Below are 5972 nucleotides of genomic sequence, written 5' to 3'. Positions count from 1 at the left end.
GAGCAGGGGTCCATCAAACCTAGTTCCAATAGCTGCAGACATCAGAGCTTTAGAGAGAGAGTGTGCTAGAAATAGAAGAGAAGAAGAGCAACAGGCTCACTTGCAGAGATTGAGTACTGATATGGGAGACATACCTCAAAACCAACAGCGAGCAGCTCGACCCATTGGCACTTACGACCGCCCCAACATTCATGGTCATAGATTGGGAATCCGAGCACCCGCTGTGGCAGCCAACAACTTCGAGATCAAGTCAGGACTCCTCAACGTGATTGAGAACAACAAGTATCATGGCTTGGCTCTAGAGGATCCATTTGATCACTTGGACAGGTTCGACAGCTACTGTGGGTTGTCAAAAACCAATGGTGTGTCCGAAGATGCCTTAAAGCTCAAGCTATTCCCTTTCTCTTTGGGGGATAAGGCACGTCAGTGGGAGAAGTCTCTACCCAGTGACTCCATCACTACTTGGGATGACTGCAAGAAAGCATTCTTGGAGAAGTTCTTCTCTACTTCAAGAACTGCTAAGCTGAGAAACGAGATTTCCAGCTTTCAACAGAAGAACTTGGAAGGCTTCAGTGAAGCCTGGGAGAGATTCAAGGGCTACCAAGCTCAATGCCCACACCATGGCTTTTCTAAGGAGAGCTTGCTGAGCACATTCTACCGTGGTGCTCTTCCTAAGTACAGAGCCAGACTGGATACAGCTAGCAATGAGTTCTTCTTGGGGAGAACTGAGGAGGATGCAGAAGAACTGGTTGACAACATGGTAAAGAGTGATGCAGTCTACAGTGGAGACCACGACAGAGGCAGTAGAACAGATGATAAGCAGACGAGGAAAGAGATCAAAGCTTTGGAAGACAAGATCGACCTACTCATTGCTGAAAAAGCAACCCAAGAGCAGCTGAAGTTTGTTGGTAACTCCAAGCAGGAAGATCCACTTGCTGTCAATGAGGTTGAGGGTTTGGAAGGTCAAGAGGAGTTGTGTTTCATCAACAACAATGGTAGCTGGTACAAAAAGGAGCCCAACTTTCAGTACAACAACTACCAACAGAAATCCTATCCAAACAACCAACAGAGTGGCTATCCGCCAAGAAACAACCAGCAAGGCAGCTATCAGCCTCAGCAAAACCCCTCGTCTGGTTCCTCTGCTCCTCAAGAGAGCAGCACTGATACCTTACTGAAGCAAATCTTGGAGTCTCAGACTAGAAGTGAGAAGCATATTGGTTATGAGTTGAAGAACCTTCATACCAAGATTGATGGGAGCTACAATGAGCTCAACAACAAATTCTCACACCTTGCTTCTACAGTCAGGAATTTAGAGAATCAATTTGCTTCCATGAACACTCACCAGAATCGCCAGCAAGGATCTCTACCTGGAAAGTCTGACCAAAATCCCAAGGAGGCCAAAGCTATCACCCTTAGGAGTGGTAAGCAGTTACCTCCTAGAACCCTCACCAAGGATGCTGAGAAACTAGGTGAGGGGGTTGCCATCAACATAGATGATGAAGTGGTGATTGTTGATGAGAAGATCAATGACGAGATCTTGGAGAAGATAGTGGAAGCCAAAGGTAAAGGAAAGGTTGGGGAAGAGAAGAAGACAGTAAAGGATGGTGAAGTTGTTACTCCAGCAAGTGAAAGTTCTTTTGTTCCTCCTCCATATGAACCCAAACTTCCATTCCCTGGTAGATTCAAGAAGCAGCTGCTAGAGAAATATAAAGCTCTGTTTGAGAAGCAAATGAGTGAAGCTCAGGTTGCAATGCCCATCATCGATGCTTTCATGTTGACTCCTCAATACAGCAAGTTCTTGAAAGATGCTGTAGCTGCAAAGAAGAAGGAGATGGAAGGCATGATGATTCTTACCCATGAGTGCAGTGCCATCATCCGGAGGCTGGATGTTCCCGAGAAGTTAGAGGATCCAGGAAGCTTCACACTACCTTGTGCTCTTGGACCTATGGTATTTGAGAAATGTCTCTGCGATTTGGGAGCTAGTGTCAGCTTGATGCCTTTGTCTGTTGCAAAGAAGCTTGGATTCACTCAGTACAAGAAATGTAGACTCTCTCTGGTGTTAGCTGATCGTTCAGTGAAGTACCCTGTGGGCATCTTAGAGGACCTCCCTGTGAAGATTGGAAGGTATGAGATACCTACAGATTTTGTGGTGCTTGAGATGGGTGAGGAGGCTCAAGATCCATTGATTCTAGGAAGGCCATTCTTAGCTACAGCAGGAGCTATTGTTAATGTGAAGGAGGGCACGATTGATCTCCATTTGGGTAAAGAGAACATCCTCCATTTTGACATCAAGAGGAAAATGAGGAAACCAACTGTGTTCGGGCAAGCCTTCTACATTGAAGAGATGGGCACTCCTGCTGATGAGCACCTTGAAGAGTTACCACCTGAGGACGACGAGGAGGGAGCATCTCCCTCTACTCATTTCCCATAGAAGGTAACCCACCACACTCCCTTGTATATACCATTTTATTTTTGCATATTAGTCTTCTTTTCGGTATCTCTCTCTCTACTTGACAACACAGAGACTGTGTAACTCAAGTTTGGGGGAGGTACCAAGTATTTGATCATGTTTGCTTTGATGTGTTTCATTGAGTCATGCATTGCATACCTATTTGCATAAAAAAAAAAAAAAACCAATCATTTAGTTTGCATCATTTGCATTTTTTAGGAGAGTCTAGAGCATATAGGTTGCATTCACTTGCATTGGGAGCAATGATTTTAAATGCCTTGTAAAGAACACTACGTTTCACCTGAGTAGTTTTTGCACCTCTCAAAAAGACTTGTATGTTTCGAGCCTTGAAAACTTTTCCTGAAACTTGTTGATTGCTGAAACTCAGTCTTTGAAGCCAACTACGACCTTATTTGAACTGAACGAACTTAATGCTTCTTGCTCATGGTCCCTTGTGTACTGAGTCATGGCTATACACACTTGAGTTGTCACATCTTTTATACCAATCTTTTTTTTTGACAAACTCTAGTGGTAGACCACTCCCAAAACCTTTTCCTCCTTTTAAGCTTTCATTGTTTGATGAGTGAGGCCTTTTTCGGAAAGTCTTACATGTGCATAATGTTGAGAGTATCGGGAACGACAATGCTTGATTTTCATTCTTGCTAGATTGGACACTCTATTGTCTAGCTATAGGTGGGGGTGAGTGTTGTGATTATGATTTGGGAGAAATGAAAAAAGGAAAAGAATATACTCTTTGTGCTTAAGTGAATTGTTTTCTTGGGACCAGTATAGAAGCCTCTAGCTCAAGTTTTGAAAAGTCTTGGCCCCCAGCCTAAAAAAAAAAAAAAAAAAAAAAAAAAAAAAAAAAAACGAAAAAAAAAAGAGAAAAGAAAAAAAAAAAAAGATGAAAAGAAAGAAAAGGGGGCTAGCAAAGTTGTTAGGAGCTAAGAAATGTTTTGAGGTTGTAGAAAAATCCCTTGTAGATTTCAAAAAGAAAGAGTTAAAGTTCTTAAGATCTTTTGGTGAGAGATGTGAGTTGGGTTTGACATTTGGGAATGATTGTGTAATGATATGTTTGGGAAAAGGGTAGAACAATGGAGATTGAGCATTGTATGCATGAGTTGGTCCCTTTCTTAGATATATTATGTGCAATGTCAAGGCTACTTGTTTTGAGAGTAAACCACCTTAAAGATCATATGTTTTGAACCTCTTGAATCACTTGAATAAAAGCCTTCCCTTACCCAACCAAATGACTTGGACCAACTGACCATTTGCAAGAATTCACCTGATGTTTTGTGCTTAATGAATGTGAGAGTTGGTTGATTTGAATGTGTGGATGCTTGATGATGAGTGTAAGAACAAAAAGAGTTAAGATAGGCCTAGAGAAGCTAGAGTGTAATAAGAGAGTGTGCTAGTTGTGTTTCTTTTGGCTATGTGCTCCCTCCTTCAACCTCTCTCCCTATGAGTTCTAGAAAGTTCACTTGTGGACAAGTAAAAGAACAAGTTTGGGGGAGTTGATATCTTGCATATTTACATTGTTTTATCCATTCATTCATAAACATTTTCATCATATAGATTAGGATTTAGACATGTTTAGGTTGCATTTTGCATACATATGTCTCTATCAGGTATTTGAGTACCACATGGAGTTTCTGGAGACATTTGGATGCATTTGGAGCTTAAAGGACGTGAAACAGGTGATCATTGGACGAGCAGAGCATGGGAGCGAGGTTCCGCAGCGACGTCATGAGGTCGCTCCAAAGCACCTCTCAGAGCGACCTAGCTAGAGCGACCCCGTGCAGTCGCTCGCATCTCACACCCCTCTCGGAGCGACCTCCCAAAGCGACACCCCGAGGTCGCTCGCGTCTCTATGGCAAGACGACAAGAAGCGAAGCCCGGAGCGACCTCTCAGAGCGACCTACCAAGGTCGCTCCCGATCCAGAGCGACCCGTTGGAGCGACACACCAAAGTCGCTCGCGACCTCTCGCCTGGAGACACCAAAAATTGGCCCTGGAGCGACTTCCCGGAGCGACACCTGCAAGTCGCTCCGCGTTATTTTGCTGCCGAAAATCATGATTTCTTAAGGACCTTTTTGCAATTTTTTTTGGACGTTTTGCACTTGGAAAAACCTATGTTTTAAACATCTTTTGTAGCCACCAGAGGCAGATTATCTTTTATCTTTGATCTATTGAGAAAGACACAAGAACTCTCTTGAGAAGTTCATCTCTTGGGTTTTGATTTGTTATGTTCTTGTGTTCTTGTTGATTTCTTATCTATTTCTCTACATGGTTAATCTGAAATCCAATATGGGTTTAAGAGGAATCATGGAGATTAATGAGTAATCACCTTTTGAATTCATGGGTTAGGGAGATTAAGGGTGATTAGGTTAGAGCTAGGATGTTTTAGTGTAGATCATTCATATTTCCTTGCTAGTAGAGTAATCATAATGCATCTTCTGAGTTGGCCACTCAGTTGTTGATCTTAGGCATTTCTCACCCGAAAGGTGTTCGATGAAATGCCCGAGACAACTCTCCTAGGCTTTTAGTATACTTTGCCAAAGACATTTGTTGTTAAAGATGCTAAGATAGCTAATAGACTTGTTAGTAATGATTGCTTTCATATTATTCAACCAAAGACATTTGATGTTTGAGATATGTTAGCAAATGAGCATTCATCTAGACATAGAGCTTGCTTAGAATTGTGTCTAGGCTTAAGGTTGATAGTTTGATTGATCATTTGCCATCCTTAGTTCGATACTTGATCACCCAAGGTCTAATCCCTATACCCATGAGTTCTCTTTTCCTTTAGTCAAGAAAGTATCATTCTGTTATTGCTTTCTAGTTTTAGTCATAGTTTAAAACCCTTCTAAATCATTGGTTGCACTTAGATTAAGTGAGTACTTGCATTCTCAGTGCTTTGATATCCCTCAGAACTGGTTCGACAATCATCTATACTACAACATTTGTCTTATGAGCCTTGAAAACTCCTAACATCAATATAAAATAAAAATTTTCATTTATTGAAAGACTAAATATAAAGATACAATAATTAAACATCTTCATCATTACCAAACTTGTTCCAAATATTTTGAATCAAATCATATTTCAATTGTGCATGTATGTGCGGGTCACGAACACGTCGCCGTATGTCAAGCATAGTACGGAGATTTGAAGCCGCGGGAGAAAATGACATATCCACCTGTGAACTTCTACTCGAGGCTCCTTCTTCAAACTCTGATTTATCATACTGAGTATATCCATTGCGTTCATTTTCTACTATCATATTGTGTAATATGATACATGTTCGCATTACCATCCCTATTTGTGTCTTATCCCACAAAATAGCCGGGTTTTTCACTATTGCAAATCGAGCTTGCAATACTCCGAAGGCACGCTCCACATCTTTTCTGGTTGATTCCTGAACTTTTGCAAATAACTCGGCTTCAGGCCCTTGAGGGTTTGATATAGATTGGATAAATGTTGCCCATTTTGGATATATGCCATCTGTGAGGTAGTATGCCAAA

General features: G+C 41.7%; 1 non-coding gene across 1 annotated transcript; it reads right to left on the bottom strand.

The window, feature by feature from the left end:
- Positions 1-520: 520 nt before the first annotated feature.
- Positions 521-627, bottom strand: LOC117128628. The gene has a single exon (XR_004452022.1). It is a non-coding gene; the product is annotated as a small nucleolar RNA R71 (small nucleolar RNA).
- Positions 628-5972: the final 5345 nt, after the last annotated feature.

Source organism: Brassica rapa, chromosome A09 (assembly GCF_000309985.2).
Source record: "Brassica rapa cultivar Chiifu-401-42 chromosome A09, CAAS_Brap_v3.01, whole genome shotgun sequence".
Classification (NCBI taxonomy): Eukaryota; Viridiplantae; Streptophyta; class Magnoliopsida; order Brassicales; family Brassicaceae; genus Brassica; species Brassica rapa.
The sequence above is the reverse complement of the archived record's forward strand: the minus strand, read 5'-3'. Positions and strand labels throughout refer to the sequence as shown.